This window comes from Spermophilus citellus, assembly GCF_964194105.1.
Source record: "Spermophilus citellus genome assembly, chromosome: 12".
Lineage (NCBI taxonomy): Eukaryota > Metazoa > Chordata > Mammalia > Rodentia > Sciuridae > Spermophilus > Spermophilus citellus.
Genome location: NC_138198.1, coordinates 32,810,624 through 32,826,127, shown reverse-complemented (window position 1 = coordinate 32,826,127; position 15,504 = coordinate 32,810,624). Strand labels below are relative to the sequence as shown.

At 37.9% G+C, this 15,504-nt stretch overlaps 1 protein-coding gene and 1 pseudogene across 2 annotated transcripts in view; one reads left to right on the top strand and one right to left on the bottom strand.

Moving 5' to 3' along the window:
* The window catches only part of LOC308631406 (E3 ubiquitin-protein ligase RNF213-like), a gene marked incomplete at both ends in the record, with an annotated part of 277,493 nt that overhangs the window by 139,769 nt on the left and 122,220 nt on the right, over positions 1-15,504 (bottom strand).
* LOC308631527 (biogenesis of lysosome-related organelles complex 1 subunit 5-like) lies at positions 11,657-12,158 on the top strand (annotated as a pseudogene). The gene is made up of 2 exons: positions 11,657-11,840; positions 12,018-12,158. The product of its transcript is annotated as a biogenesis of lysosome-related organelles complex 1 subunit 5-like (transcript).

The following is a 15,504-nucleotide window of genomic DNA, read 5'->3' as shown; positions in this document are numbered from 1 at the left end:
CTCAGGGAAGTGAGAGACTCGCACTTCTTTTCCATTATCACTGATGATGTGGTGGACATAGCAGGGGAAGAGCACCTTCCCGTGTTGGTGAGGTTTGTAGATGCGTCTCATAACTTGAGAGAGGAATTTGTGGGCTTCCTGCCTCATGAAGCTGATGCAGAAATTTTGGCTGTGAAATTTCACACTACCATAACTGAGAAGTGGGGACTAAATATGGAGTATTGTCGTGGCCAGGCTTACATTGTGTCTAGCGGATTCTCTTCCAAAATGAAAGTTGTTGCTTCTAGACTTTTAGAGAAATACCCTCAAGCTATCTACACACTCTGCTCTTCCTGTGCCTTATACATGTGGTTGGCAAAATCAGTGCCTGTGTTGGGGGTGTCTGTTGCATTAGGAACAATTGAAGAAGTTTGTTCTTTTTTCCATCGATCACCACAACTGCTATTAGAACTTGACAATGTAATTTCTGTTCTTTTTCAGAACAGTGAAGAAAGGGGTAAAGAACTGAAGGAAAATTGCCATTCTCAGTGGACAGGCAGGCATGATGCTTTTGAAATTTTGGTGGATCTCCTGCAAGCACTTGTTTTATGTTTAGATGGTATAAATAATAACACAAATATTAGATGGAATAATTGTATAACTGGTCGAGCATTTGTACTCTGTAGTGCAGTAACAGATTTTGATTTCATTGTTACCATTGTTGTTCTTAAAAATGTCTTATCTTTTACAAGAGCCTTTGGGAAAAATCTCCAGGGACAAACTTCTGATGTCTTCTTTGCTGCCAGTAGCTTAACTGCAGTACTACATTCACTCAATGAAGTAATGGAAAATATTGAAGTTTATCATGAGTTTTGGTTTGAGGAAGCAACAAATTTGGCAACCAAACTTGATATTCAGATGAAACTTCCTGGGAAATTTTGTAGGGCTCAGCAGGGTAACCTGGAATCTCAGCTAACCTCTGAAAGTTACTATAAAGAAACCCTAAGTGTTCCAACAGTGGAACACATCATTCAGGAACTTAAAGATATATTTTCAGAACAGCACCTCAAAGCTCTTAAATGCTTATCTCTTGTACTGTCAGTCATAGGACAGCTCAAATTTAATACATGAGAGGAGCACCATGCTGACATGTACAGAAGTGACTTGCCTAATCCCGACACGCTTTCAGCTGAGCTACACTGTTGGAGAATCAAATGGAAACATGGAGGGAAAGATATAGAGCTTCCATCCACCATTTATGAAGCCCTTCATTTGCCTGATATCAAGTTTTTTCCTAATGTATATGCTTTGCTGAAGGTCCTGTGTATTCTTCCTGTAATGAGGGTTGAGAATGAATGCTATGAAAATGGACGAAAGCATCTTAAAGCATACTTGAGGAACACTTTGACAGACCAAAGGTCAAGTAACTTGGCTTTGCTTAACATAAATTTTGGTATAAAACATGATCTGGATTTAATGGTAGACACATATATCAAACTATATACAACTAAGTCAGAGCTTCCTACAGATAATTCAGAAACTGTTGAAAATACCTAAAAGACTTTTTAAATGGGCTTTCTCTTATATTTGATATTTGGAAGAAAAGCCGTAAGGTATATGTAGGTCATTTATCACTGAATATCTTTGCCTACAGGCCTCATGAATACATTAGCCATTGGTAATCTGCCTATGTACATGGCACCTGTTTGAGCTCTCGTGCTTTGAAAAATTGTTCTTCCAGAAGACTGCATTGGAAGTACCGCATTTCACCTCTGCGTGACCTCTGCTAGTAGCACTCTGAAATTGTTTTAGTTAAGTCTTTTAGGTTATAAAATGTATTACTACCATGGATCCAGTTGTCAGGTATTATTAACAATTTTGAAGAAATAAATTTTGAGGAGGTATAAGAAAAGAATGCATCTTATGAAATGTTACAATGAAGCCTACTGTTGACCTTTGACTATTAGGAGTTTTAAGTGTGTTAAAATCTGTAATGGACAATTAAGGGAATTAACCAGAGTTGTGAGCTCACCAAACAGATTTCAGTATAGATTTTGTCTTTATCAAAAGAACTTATACATCAAGTGACAGTTAAAATTTGAGTGGAAGAGCTTGCCGTAGTTGTTCCACATCTGGTTGTTGCTGTTTATATTCCCTTGTTGAGTCTACGTCTTCATAAGCCTACACCTTCATTTTAGCAGGTAAATGGTGAACACTTCTGCTTCATGGTCAAGACAGAATCAGGCTGTGGATATGGGCAACTTGTCTGTTTTCTTTTTCCATGACTATATCTACTGCCTCATCTTGATTTATAAGCAAAACCTGGAAAACCTACAAAATAAATATTTCACGGTTTATCTAGAAATAATACAGAAAATATTGCTGTTATTTTTGGTGAAGAAAATCAATTTTGTATAGTTTATTTCAATCTAAATAAAATGTGAATTTTGTTTAAAAAAATAAAATCATTAAGAAACAACATAAAGGGAAAATTGACAGAGAATACAATGAGGTAAGTGATAAATGCCAGCAATCGGTGACAAGAACTTCTCATTCGCAGGCTCAGCCTCACCAATAATGGGGAAATGGAGAATAAAGCAGGATAGATAACATTATTTCATCCTTCAAAGTGGCAAAATTAATGAATTTGGAAATCAACTTATGGAAGATAAAGAGAACCATGTTTTCTTATGTTGCGGTGGGAAAGTAACCTGTGAAGAGTTGTTGTCTGTATTAATTACAGTAGTTTCCCTTTATCTGTGAGAAATACATCCAGAGAATAGCTAAACTTATAAAGACTAACCACCACAAATATTGGCAAATATGTGCAGTGACCAGACCCATGATGTTATAGGTGGTATAGTACACAATGGTGTAAGGGCTTTAGGAAAAGGTCTAGGAATTTATTTTATAATTATGCACATACATATACTGTGTACACATCCTCATTTGATACACAACTGATAGCACCACAAACTATATATTCTGTTTTTTCCTTTATACACATACTGTGATAAGGTTTATTTATAAATGGGCACAGTAAAAGATTAACAATAATAACTAATAATAAAAAAGAACATAACAACATACTATAATAAAATTTATGTGAATGTGGTTTCTTGCTTTGTCTATATTTAAAAACTCACTTAAAAAAGACACACTTCTCTTTGGCAAATCTGAATCACCAATAACACTTCTCTTATGCTATGGGGCTCTTACTGAGTAAAATCAGGTTACTTGAACATAAGCACTGTGACACCATGACATTCAATGCAATAATCAAGATGGCTAACTAAAGTGACTAATGGGTGGGTAGAATATATAGTGTGGATATGCTGGACAGAGGGATGATTCATCCTCCAGGTGATGGAGCAGGACAGCATGAGATTTCATCATGCTTCTCAGAATGGCACATAGCTTAAAACTTATGAATTATTTCTGGGATTTTCCATTTCATATTTTCAGACTGTAGCTGACTGAGGGTAATGAAACCTTAGAAAGCAAAGCTGTGGATAAGGACTACCATGTACAAAGGTGAACTGTGTGGGCTGGGGCTGGGGCTCAGCAGTAGAGCGCTTGCCTAGCACAGGCAAGGCCCTGGGTTCGATCCTCAGCACCACATAATAATAAATAAATAAATTAAACCTGTAGAGAACTTTGGGTAATATCGCCATTTTGATGATGTTAGTTCTGCCTATCCATGAACAGGGTACATTTTTCCATCTTCTGAGATCTTCTTCTATCTCTCTCTTTAGGGTTCTGTAGTTTTCATTGTATAAATCTTTCACCTCTTTTGTTAGGTTGATTCCCAAGTATCTTATTTTCTTTGACGATATTGTGAATGGAGTGGTTTTCCTTATTTCAATTTCAGAGGTTTTTTTGCTGATATACAGGAATGCCTTTGATTTATGCATGTTGATTTTATAACCTGCCACTTTGCTGAATTCATTTATTAACTCTAGCAGCTTCTTTGTAGACTCTTTTGGGTCTGTTAAGTACATTATCATGTCATCCGCAAATAGCGATAATTTAATTTCTTCTTTTCCTATTTTAATGCCTTTAATTTCTTTTGTCTGTCTAATTGCTCTGGCTAGTACTTCGAGAACTAAATTGAATAGAAATGGTGATAGAGGGCATCCCTGTCTTGTTCCAGATTTTAGAGGGAATGCCTTCAATTTTTCTCCGTTTAGAATGATGCTAGCCTGAGGTTTAGCATATATAGCTTTTACAATGTTGAGGTAAGTTCCTGTTATCCCTAGTTTTTCTAGTGTTTTGAACATAAAGGGATGCTGTACTTTGTCAAATGCTTTTTCTGCATCCATCGAGATGATCATATGGTTCTTGTCTTTAAGTCTATTGATGTGGTGAATAGCATTTATTGATTTCCGTATATTGAACCAGCCTTGCTCTACAGGTTTAATGCGATGCCAATCAAAATCCCAATGGCATTTCTTGTAGAAATAGACAAAGCAATCATGAAATTCATATGGAAAAACAAAAGACCCAGAATAGCAAAAGCAATTCTAAGCAGGAAGTGTGAATCTGGAGGTATAGCGATACCAGAGGTCAAACTGTACTACAAAGCAATAGTAACAAAAACAGCATGGTACTGGTACCAAAACAGGCAGGTGGACCAATGGTACAGAATAGAGGACACAGAGACTAATCCACAAAGTTACAACTATCTTATATTTGATAAAGGGGCTAAAAACATGCAATGGAGGAAGGATAGCATCTTCAACAAATGGTGCTGGGAAAACTGGAAATCCATATGCAACAAAATGAAATTGAATCCCTTTCTCTCGCCATCCACAAAAATTAACTCAAAATGGATCAGGGAGCTAGATATCAAATCACAGACACTGTGTCTGATAGAAGAAAAAGTTGGCTACGATCTACATATTGTGGGGTCGGGCTCCAAATTCCTTAATAGGACACCCATAGCCCAAGAGTTAATAACAAGAATTAAACAAATGGGACTTACTTAAAAGTTTTTTTCTCAGAAAGAGAAACAATAAAAGAGGTAAATAGAGAGCCTACATCCTGGGAACAAATTTTTACCCCCCACACCTCAGATAGAGCCCTAATATCCAGAATGTACAAATAACTTAAAAAATTAAACAATAAGATACCAAATAACCCAATCAACAAATGGGCCAAGGACCTGAACAGACACTTCTCAGAGGAGGACATACAATCAATCAACAAGTTCATGAAAAAATGCTCACCATCTCTAGCAATCAGAGAAATGCAAATCAAAACCACCCTAAGATACCATCACACTCCAGTAAGATTGGCAGCCATTATGAAGTCAAACAACAATAAGTGTTGGCAGGGATGTGGGGAAAAGGGTACACTTGTACACTGATGGTGGGGCTGCAAAATGGTGAGGCCAATTTGGAAAGCAGTATGGAGATTCCTGGGAAAGCTGGGAATGGATCCACCATTTGACACAGCTATCGCACTTCTCGGACTCTTCCCTGAGGACCTTAAAAGAGCGCACTATAGGGATACGGCTGCATCAATGATTATAGCAGCACAATTCACAATAGCTAGACTGTGGAACCAACCTAGATGCCCCTCAATAGATGAATGGATAAAAAATGTGGCATCTATACACAATGGAGTATTATGCAGCACTAAGAAATGACAAAATCATAGAATTTGCAGGGAAATGGATGGCATTAGAGCAGATTATGCTAAGCGAAGCTAGCCAAGCCCTAAAAAACAAATGCCAAATGTCTGCTTTGTTATAAAGAGAGCAACTAAGAACAGAACAGGAAGGAAGAGCATGAGGAAAAGACTACAGTAAACAAAGACGAATGGGAGGAGAGAAACGGAGAGAGAAGGGAAAGCATATGGAAATGGTAGGAGACCTTCAATGATACATAAAATCATAAGAGGTCATGAGGGGCAAGGGGGAGGGAAAAAAAGGGAGAGAATTGAACAACAGCAGGGGAGGTAGAGAGGGAAGATGGGAGGGGAGGGGAGGGGAGGGGGGATAGTAGGGGATAGGAAAGGTAGCAGAATACAACAGTCACTAATATGGCATTATGTAAAAAAGTGAATATGTAACAGATGTGATTCTGCAATCTGTATTTGGGGTGAAAATGGGAGTTCAAAACACAATTTGAGTCAAATTTATGAAAGATGATATATCATGAGCTATGTAATGCTTTAAACAATCAATAAAATAGTTTGACAAAAAAATAAATAAATTAAAGATATTGTGTCCAACTACAACTAAAGAATAAATATAAAAAAAAGGTAAACAGTGTGCCTTAGTATGTTTTACTCTTCAGAATATGTCCTAGAGGAATTCATTCTTAGGTCCCAATGCACATGGCTAGGGAAATCAGTGTAGCACTGTTGGTGGGCACATTGGAAATGCCAATCACAACAGGAATGGTCACATGCTGTATGCACAAGTTCAGAAAGAGGGAAAGAGATTACCAGGGAAATTTAAAATATACTGACATGAAAATATATCTAAATACATACTGCTAACTAAGTATATCATTTATTTACTATAGCAAAAAGAAATAAGAAGATCTATTTCTCCAGGTACCTTTATATACGATATTCCCCCCAACACACACAAAAAAACCCCACCTTGGTCTGGTTCACTCTGACAAGTGAAGAAGCTTTTGCCATACCACAAATGCCCAAATTATTTACATGAATGTGCTGATTTAACTCAGAATTTAAAATGAGAAGGAAATTAACATAAAATGGTGTGAAGTATTTTATATAAATATTTAATTATATAAATGTGTAATGTATCATGTCTGTGAAAATATTTCACACTTATATAATAAATTATATATAAATTGTAAGAGTATATATTTATAATAGTATTTGTTATTTTTATTTATTTTTGCAATGCTAGGGATTGAACCCTCAGCCTCACATGTGCTAGGCAAGTACTGTATACTGAGCTACATCCCTAGTCCCTACTATATATTTATAATATAATAATAAATAAAATATATTCATTATAAAATATATAAGACATAAATTACAGAAAAAGCAATAACTTCTGAAGGATCTATGCTTTCCCCAAAGCCCATCAGTATGTGCTTGATGCAACTTCTCTGCCTAATCATCCTTTGTAGGAATGATCATTAAGGATTTGTTCCAGCACTATATTTCAGCAGAGACCTTCTCAAGTAGGCTGCCTGCACTCTCAATATTGCCCCACAGCACACCACCCTGTGGAGGCCCCAGGGAAAGAGAAACCAGCACAGACTGAGCAGATTATCAACAACACAGTGTTCATGCCACAGCCCAGAATGGCTGAATGTGAAGCCACAGCTATTCAATGTGACTGCATGGGAAATGAAGGAGACTGAGTCTTTCCTTTTCTCAAAAACTGACAATGAAATAAGTAATTCTCCCTGTACACAATGACAGCATTTGCAGTTCAGAGGAGAACTCCTAATCCAGTGGCAGTCGGTCAGCCATTGTGCTGGAAGAAAGAGGCCCAAGTCCAAAACCAGATTAAGTCAGCAGCTGGCTAAGGGGATAGGACCCTGGCTGTGTGCCTCAGCCTCTTCATTTATAAGGTGGGCTTGAGACCCTGGCAGTAGAGAGTGGCCTACTCTTTATAAACTCCATCTGCAGGGGCTGGGCATGTAGCTCAGTAGTAGAGATGCTGCTATGTGCAATGCCCTGGGATGTATCACCACCACTGAAAAATTTTTTTTAAAAAAATAGAATTATAAATTGCAGACGGTTGGGGTGGGGATTTCACAGTGAGAACTGCCTTCCTGCTTGTAGACACCTTTGTATACCAGGCTCCTCCTGGAGGTCCCGGCAATCTGGTGTATATGTTTATATCCGATCTAGTTGTCCTGAAAGGTCAAGATCCCTGAAAGCAATTAACAATTTTTATTATTATGACAGTTTTTTCCTGTAAAAGTTTCCCAAACCTAAACAAGCACATTGCCATTCTTGTGTAATGACCAGCCAAATTCTAGCAATTTCAGGAAAGACAGGAGTCTGTTGAATTTAAAACCTAGATTCTTACATAATCTAAACTCTCAGAGAATCAGAAAATGGTTTGAGGAAAACATATACTTACTGGAAATTATGATTTGGGCTGTGATTTGGACCTAAATGGATAAAGCAAAAAGATAGGTTATTAATAGTTCATGATCCAGAGTACAACTTCAGGAATGGTCACATGCTGTATGCACAAGTTCAGAAAGAAGGAAAGAGATTACCAGGGAAATTTAAAATTCACTGACATGAAAAGATATCTAAATACATACTGCTTTCAAGTCATGCTGATGGTAAACAAGGTAGGCACCCATGGGTTGTTTTGTGGTCAGTTGTCCTCATGCCTTGGGCTCTGCTTGGCTCATGAGGACACCACATAATATCAGAAATCATTAAAATAACAACAACAACAACAACAACAAACATCAAAAGAAGGGGTGTTTCTATTTATATGAATACTTTGGGGGCTATTTCAGGAATTGCTGCTGTCCCATCTCTCTCCTCATTTAAACATCACACACAAAGCTTGTTTTTCTAATTGTGTACAATGGTGTGGACTTGGAAGACAGGCCTGGGGCATTCATAGTGTGGGACCCTCCCACAACCGGGACTAAAGGAGTACATTCTTTCTTGCCATTCAATTCCTTCACCCCATGTGACAAGCACTCTGTCTTCTTGCCCAAGCTGGGCCAGGTGTTCATGGGGCAGGGAGGTGCATGCAGTATTACAAAACCTTGGCAGACTCTGGCAAGTGAGCTGAGACCCCTGTGACAGAATCCAACACTCACCTGGCCATCTGCAGTGTGGCCAGCCTCCCCATAGACACCTGAACTGTTGAAATGTGGCCTTTCCACTGAATGATTCAGTTCACCTTGTGTGTCTGGGATTCTTTTCTGGGCTCCATGTTTACAGACCACTCCATCTGTGTCTATTTTCTGTTATTACTAGTAAATGGGTAATAGGTTAAGCCAGTTTGTCACTCTCTGACAAACTCACAAATCAATTCAGCAAAATAGCAAGATACAAAATTGACACCCATAAATTAATTGTATCTATCTTATCATTTAATATTTAAAATAAATTGTTAGATATATAATAAGATTAGTTTGTTGATAGTATAATTATTTCATTTTCCATGTGAAGAAAGTGATTTGAAAAAAGCTAAGGGATTGTCTAGGTCAGCATCAGCTGAAGACATTGCTCTTTTCTCTTCACTGAATTTCCTCCCAGGGCTACCCGTGCTCAATGGGGAAGTCTTTGGGGAATGGTTTTATTGACTTCCTCTCATGTTGATTTGTGTATTTCATTTTCAAATAGCAAACCAATCTCTTGCTTGGTGGCTGTGAGCATTCCTATCCATGAATCAACATGCCTTTGCTGTCCCGACTCACTGAGCAGAACATAGAGGACTCCAATGGTGGTAATGATCTTCACCCCATTGGTGGTCACACACTGGTAGTAGCTAGTGTCTCTTGTGTCCAGGTCTTAGATTCACAGTTGAGAGCCATATTCCATCTTTTAGATGATAATCTGCGTTGGCTCTTGCACAACGGGGGCATTGTTCTTCAGCCACCACATGTTGGGAGGTGGGTTTCCTGCCACCTTTCAGTGCAGATTTGCTGTCTGGCCCTGGACAATGGTGTTTTGTTGACTGGCTCTAGAAAAATTAGAAAGTAAACTGCCAAGAAAAGGGGTTATGAAAATGCAAACATCAGTGGGAGATGGAAGGAAGTGACCCTGGTGAAGGTTTCCATTTTTTGCTTACACATACACATACAGTGGATTCCAGGTCTTGGAATTAATTACAATACATTCCACAATGTTGCACTGAATACCAAGTTAGGTAATAGGAGCTGTTGCTACTGGGGAAACACAGCGTCACAGATTCCTGGGATTCTCTGGCCACATTTTTTGTCAATCAATTGATACAAAACTAATTTTACACTTGTTTCTGTTTAAAGATTCCTTACTTAATACAGATTGTTGATTTATTCATATTGAAATCAAGTACAACATCCTGCAACTTGTGGGCAAATGAGGCTTTTCTAACATATGTATTTTCTCTTGGAGGGACATGGAAGCTTGATTGTGCTTTTGCACAGTACATAGCAGTTCAGCACTATGCCTGGGGGCCCTTTAAGCAGCAAAATTACCAACACAAAGTGCAAAACCACACACACACACACAAAGAAGACTGTAATTAGGGTGAGAAAAGAAAACATGTTCGCAGCATGAGAACATTGGCCCTCTGGGGACACAAATTCTTAAGAGCTGTGTGCAATTCCCATGATATCCCACCCTTTGTGCCCTATTCTGGGGTCCTAGCACACCTTGCTCTGGTGCTCTATAAACTCTAGCAAGAAGTATGAGTCATAGTCCTTTTCCCCGAGATCCCACAGGGAAGGGGTGTCTAGGCCAGGCTGCTGTGTTAAGCTTCACTCTCTGACAAACTCACAAAATAGCAAGATACAAAATTGACACCCAAAAATTAATTGTGTCTATCTTATCATTTAATATTTAAAATAAATTGTTAGATATATAATAAGATTAGTTTGTTGATAGTATAATTATTTCATTTTCCATGTGAAGAAAGTGATTTGAAAAAAGCTAAGGGATTGTCTAGGTCAGCATCAGCTGAAGACATTGCTCTTTTCTCTTCACTGAATTTCCTCCCCGGGCTACCCGTGCTCCCTTGAATGGTTCTCATTTTTTTATGACAATATAGATTGTTTTCTACTTGGATGAAGCCCAAAATTGATATGTCCAAAAACGATCTCCATAACTCACTTTAGATTTTTTACTCAAATTAGTGCCATGCCCATATCTATCCCTGTATCTTGGTGAACAGTTTTTAAGTTGGGTTAACTTTAGGATATCTCTTGCCCTAAACTCCCCTAGAATTTCAATTGCTATTCTGAGATTTCACTCTAAGTATGGTGTTTTATTTTTGCAATGTGTTGTGCTAACTGCCACTGCTTTGATTCTTTTCCATTTTTTAAATTATAAAAAAGGCAAGGCTGTGAGACTAAAATATGAGGATGGAACTAAGAATAGAGGACATTGGTCATCAGCAAATGAGAAAGAAAGTTTAAAATTAAAATATAGGTAGCTGTCTTATAATAGTGCTTTAGTCATCTCTTTGAAGTAGCCCTTCCTGTATAGGGAAGGCACTGTTGCTGAACCATGGTCCCTCACATGCTGTGCTATTCAGCCTCCTCACCTCTTCTGTGTAACCATATATCCAGAATCCCACATTATTGATTAATTTTGCAATGGGCCTGGATGTTTGGCTAATGAAAAGCAGATTAGGAAAAATGAAACTATTTCTTTTATTCTCTTTGTCTGTTTCTGCTAAGGAACACCATTGCTACTCTTTACAAAAAAATCTTGCCTTGATAGTCAAGAAATAATTTAATCATTTGGGGATTGATACATAATTATTTGGTGTTTTTTTCTTAGTCAATTTGAGGTTTCCTTAGGATTCTTGACCAGGCCACAAACCCTTTTTCTCTGTGAATCCCCTAAACTTTTCTGATATTCTTTGCTCTGGAAAGTTTTGGTCTCCTAACTAATATTCAGAAAACAAATTCTGTGCTCCAAGTAATTGATGTCACTCCACAGTCTGACCATGAAAGAGCATTTTGTTCTTAAGAATCTGAAATAGTGGCCAGTCGGGATGAGTGGAGGAGGGACAGAGACCCTGTGGGTTGTGAGGTTGCTCCTGGTGGCGGCAGCAGCAAGAAAAGGGACTTGATGGGGACTGCAGGCTCAGCACTATCATTATCAAAAATCTTGGAGAAATTCATTCAAGGCTTTTGGATCACAGACCAGTTATAGAAGGTGAAACTCGTTATTATTTTGTAAAATAATTTGAATAAAAACGTGGTCTTTGCTAAGACCACATTTTTCTTCAAATTATTAACTTGGTCTTTGCTGAAGAATGTGTGTTCTTGAAAATTGGAAGACTATGATCCATGAAACAAATGAACATACTCTTCCCAAATGCAGACAAATGATGCAGGACAACTTGAAAGAAGTTCTCCAGAGATTGCAAGCATCTAATGACTCCATCTGTAGACTCTAGCAGAGGGAACAGGAATGAAGAAAGATGTATCATGACCACTTAATAGCTACTGAGAAACAGCATCAACTCCAGTGGGAGGATTTCATGAAAGAACAACCCCACTGTCACGCTGAGGAGGATGAAAAACACAGAAGAACCATGGAGAGGCTTAAAGAGCAATATGCTGAGATGGAGAAGGGACTAGCAAAATTCTCAACTTTTTAAGAACTTGAACCACAATATTGACAAATGAAGAAGATATTGACTCCTCCACAAAATACTCCCACCAAAATTTAGCCTCTGCTTCAAGCTTAGAATACCTTCAGTGGCACTTTACAGAGAAACTGGGGCTGGAGCCTGACTGAATGGCCAATAGAAGAGTGCTATACCATTCCTGTTTTAAGTGCCTAAATATGATCATTTGAATGGGGAAGAAGAGGGGGAAAATTGGATGAATTTACCCTTTTTCAGAATTTGATTTGTTTTCTGATCAAATTCTGAATAGCTGAGAGAACTATAACTACAGACTTCTTAGAAAGATAATTCAACTCATTCTTGTAGAGCGTTGATGTTAATTACTGTAGCTTAAAGGCAGGTAGTGAGAGACAGAAGGATGCATGAAGTGTCATTCCATGAGTAATGTAAACAAACAGCTGGCCTTGGAACAAAGATCACATTTAAAAGAAGGAATGATCAAAGCATTGTCTCCACTATGACAAAGATAGCTGCAGTGTTGCTGGCACTGCCTGTTGGGAAAGATCAGATTTTGCAGTGCAGCAGAGTGCCCTACATTTCCCTGGAGGACAAGATGCATGTGTGTTAAGCTTTGTGGCCTTACAGATCTTAGTATTTTCATCTTTTGAAACATGCTTAGGAGGAAAAGCTTACCAAACATACATTTTGGCTTTTAGCCTTTTTCCAAGAACCACAATCTTGCCCATAGTATTTACCTCATTTTTGTGTCTGTTTTTTTGTGGATAAGCTTTATAAGATAAATAATGTCTATACATGTTCAACTCTTTAATGAGTAATTAGCAAATTCTGCCAAGGAGTTCCTCTGGAATCACATAAGCATTCTGGCTCTGAATGAACCAGAAGTGTTTGTCCATGTGGCAAATGATCCTTGTTAAATGTGAATTCTTTTTAATGTTCACGTCTGATCTCATAAGCAGGTGTATTATGATGAAATGTACCAATTTTGTCATCACTCTGATTCTTAAAATTCTGCATTTAGAAATTGAATTGAAGAACTAAGTTGATTTTGTTTGTCATACACCAAGCAAAAGTAAATGCAATAATTTCAAGAGATTTATGGAAAATGAATTTGAGGTATGGCCAAATCTTTGTAATAGTTTTCATTGCTTTTAAGTCAAGAAGGGTACAAGAAAGAAAATATCTAACTCCCTCATCTTATCTCAGTGTTGTGACTGCAGAAAACTGACAATGCTTGACTGTGTAAACTTGTGTCTTACTGTCAAAGCTTCATTCTTGGCTGCATGTTGAAATTGTGATTAAAGTTAATAGAGGAGATGAAAAAGAAAAGAAAAGAATCTGAAATAGAAAAATTGTTTTGGAAACTCTACATTGAGCAATTTTTTGAAAATTGAAAAAACTAGATTTTTCTAGGTGTTATAAACCACTGTACACCAAAATTTGATTAATTCTTTTAGTATAGACCACATGGAAACTTCAAATATCCAGCAATAAATGCGGATTGAATTTTTCTCTGTTAGTATTCAAACAATGATTTTTATCCTCTATATATCTTTAAAAAATGAAAGTTATATTTCTATTCCCCAATCTAGAAAATGTTATGTTCACAGTGAATGATTTCTATTAAAACATATTAAAAATCATAATAAATATTTCTCAACAATTCTAATGACTATTAGAATAACCACTTTTTTGTTTTGCATTTGTCATGCTACATTAAAGCATATAAAAATAACTTTATCAGCTACATAGAAACTAAAGATGGTTTGAAATGCAATCAATTTTACCTTAGACTAAAAGGAAAGAAAACACTAGTCTTAATCCATATTTAAGTAAATAATGGACTTTACAATATATGGAAAGCATGTTTATCAAGATAGCTAATGCTAATATAAGTTTTCATAGGAACTATAAAGAGGGGGGATATTGCAGTTGTTAGTTTTGTCTACATTGCTATTGACATTAGAAAGCATATTTTATATTATATTACATTTAGGGGGAATTTGGGTAAATTGGTTAGCAGTCTGTCCTTTAGGAGACAGACTATTCTGTGTTTTTATTAATATCACTGGCTGTACTATAAATTGGCTATACTATTCCGACACCACAGACTGTATTTTTTCTGAAAAATGAGATGTACATCCTACATATCCCCCTAAATAATAGTTTTTTAAGCACTATTTTATATTTAGAAAAATCAGTATATTTAAGGATGTTTTTGATTATAGCTTAAAAATTAAGAAGGAAGACTCAAATAAGAAATGTTAAATAGAATCATAATTATACTCTTAGTGATTATTGTAATTAAATTCACTCTGTGTTTTACTTGTGAATTACTTGACATTGATACAACACTGATGAAATTTCTACTGCTCTGAAAGATTGAGAACAAATTAATTTTTAAAAAATCTACTAGCAATTTAATATGCATATTAATTGATACTTAACTTTATGCACTGAAATTGTTTCCTGAAAAATTAATTACCTTATCCTCCATATGGGTTAATTATGAAGTAATACAATTTGAAATTCAAAGTGTAAATGGTGGGGGGAAGATGGCGGTGGGAAGTGAGTAAGCCGCTCCGTGCTCCGCGCCGCCGCGCCCGCAACGTATGTCTTAAAAGATGAAGTAAAGATCATTAAAGGAGATCTGTCGACAAAGACTCAGCACCGTGTCAAGAAAGGGGCCTAGGTGGAGTGAATCCGCCACAACTCTAGCCAAGGTGGTGTGAGTCCATCACAACTTCAGCGCAAGCAGTAAGGCTGCAGCCCGAGCTGCCCGGCTCCCTCGGCCCCTTCTCCTTCTCCTCTCTGCCTTTCCGCTGTGCTTCTCCCCAGCCGTCTCTCCTCCCACGCTCAGTCCCTAAATCTAGATCTCAATTTCTTTCCCCCACCCCGCCTGCTCTCCTGCGTGTCCGGTACCGGCCTGCACGGCCCCGAGGTGCTGCCTCCTCTCCCCCAGCCCGCACCCCCTCCCAGGGATCCCGAAGGCCACAGCTGGGCCGCCACCGCGCCGCTGCCACTGCCGCCACCGCTGCTTCCCACGGAGCACCATAGAGCAGACTCTTCACTGCGCGAGTGAGCTGCCGAGTTTAAATGGAACAGCTGATGAGTGACAATTTAAAATCTAAGTGATCCAACATGGCGGTGGACGTGGAGAGATCAAGTCTCTAACCCCTTCAGCTGCGCGAGCATAGGGAGAAGTAAACTGTCAAAATACTGTTTGCTCAGGACCACTAGGCACTGTT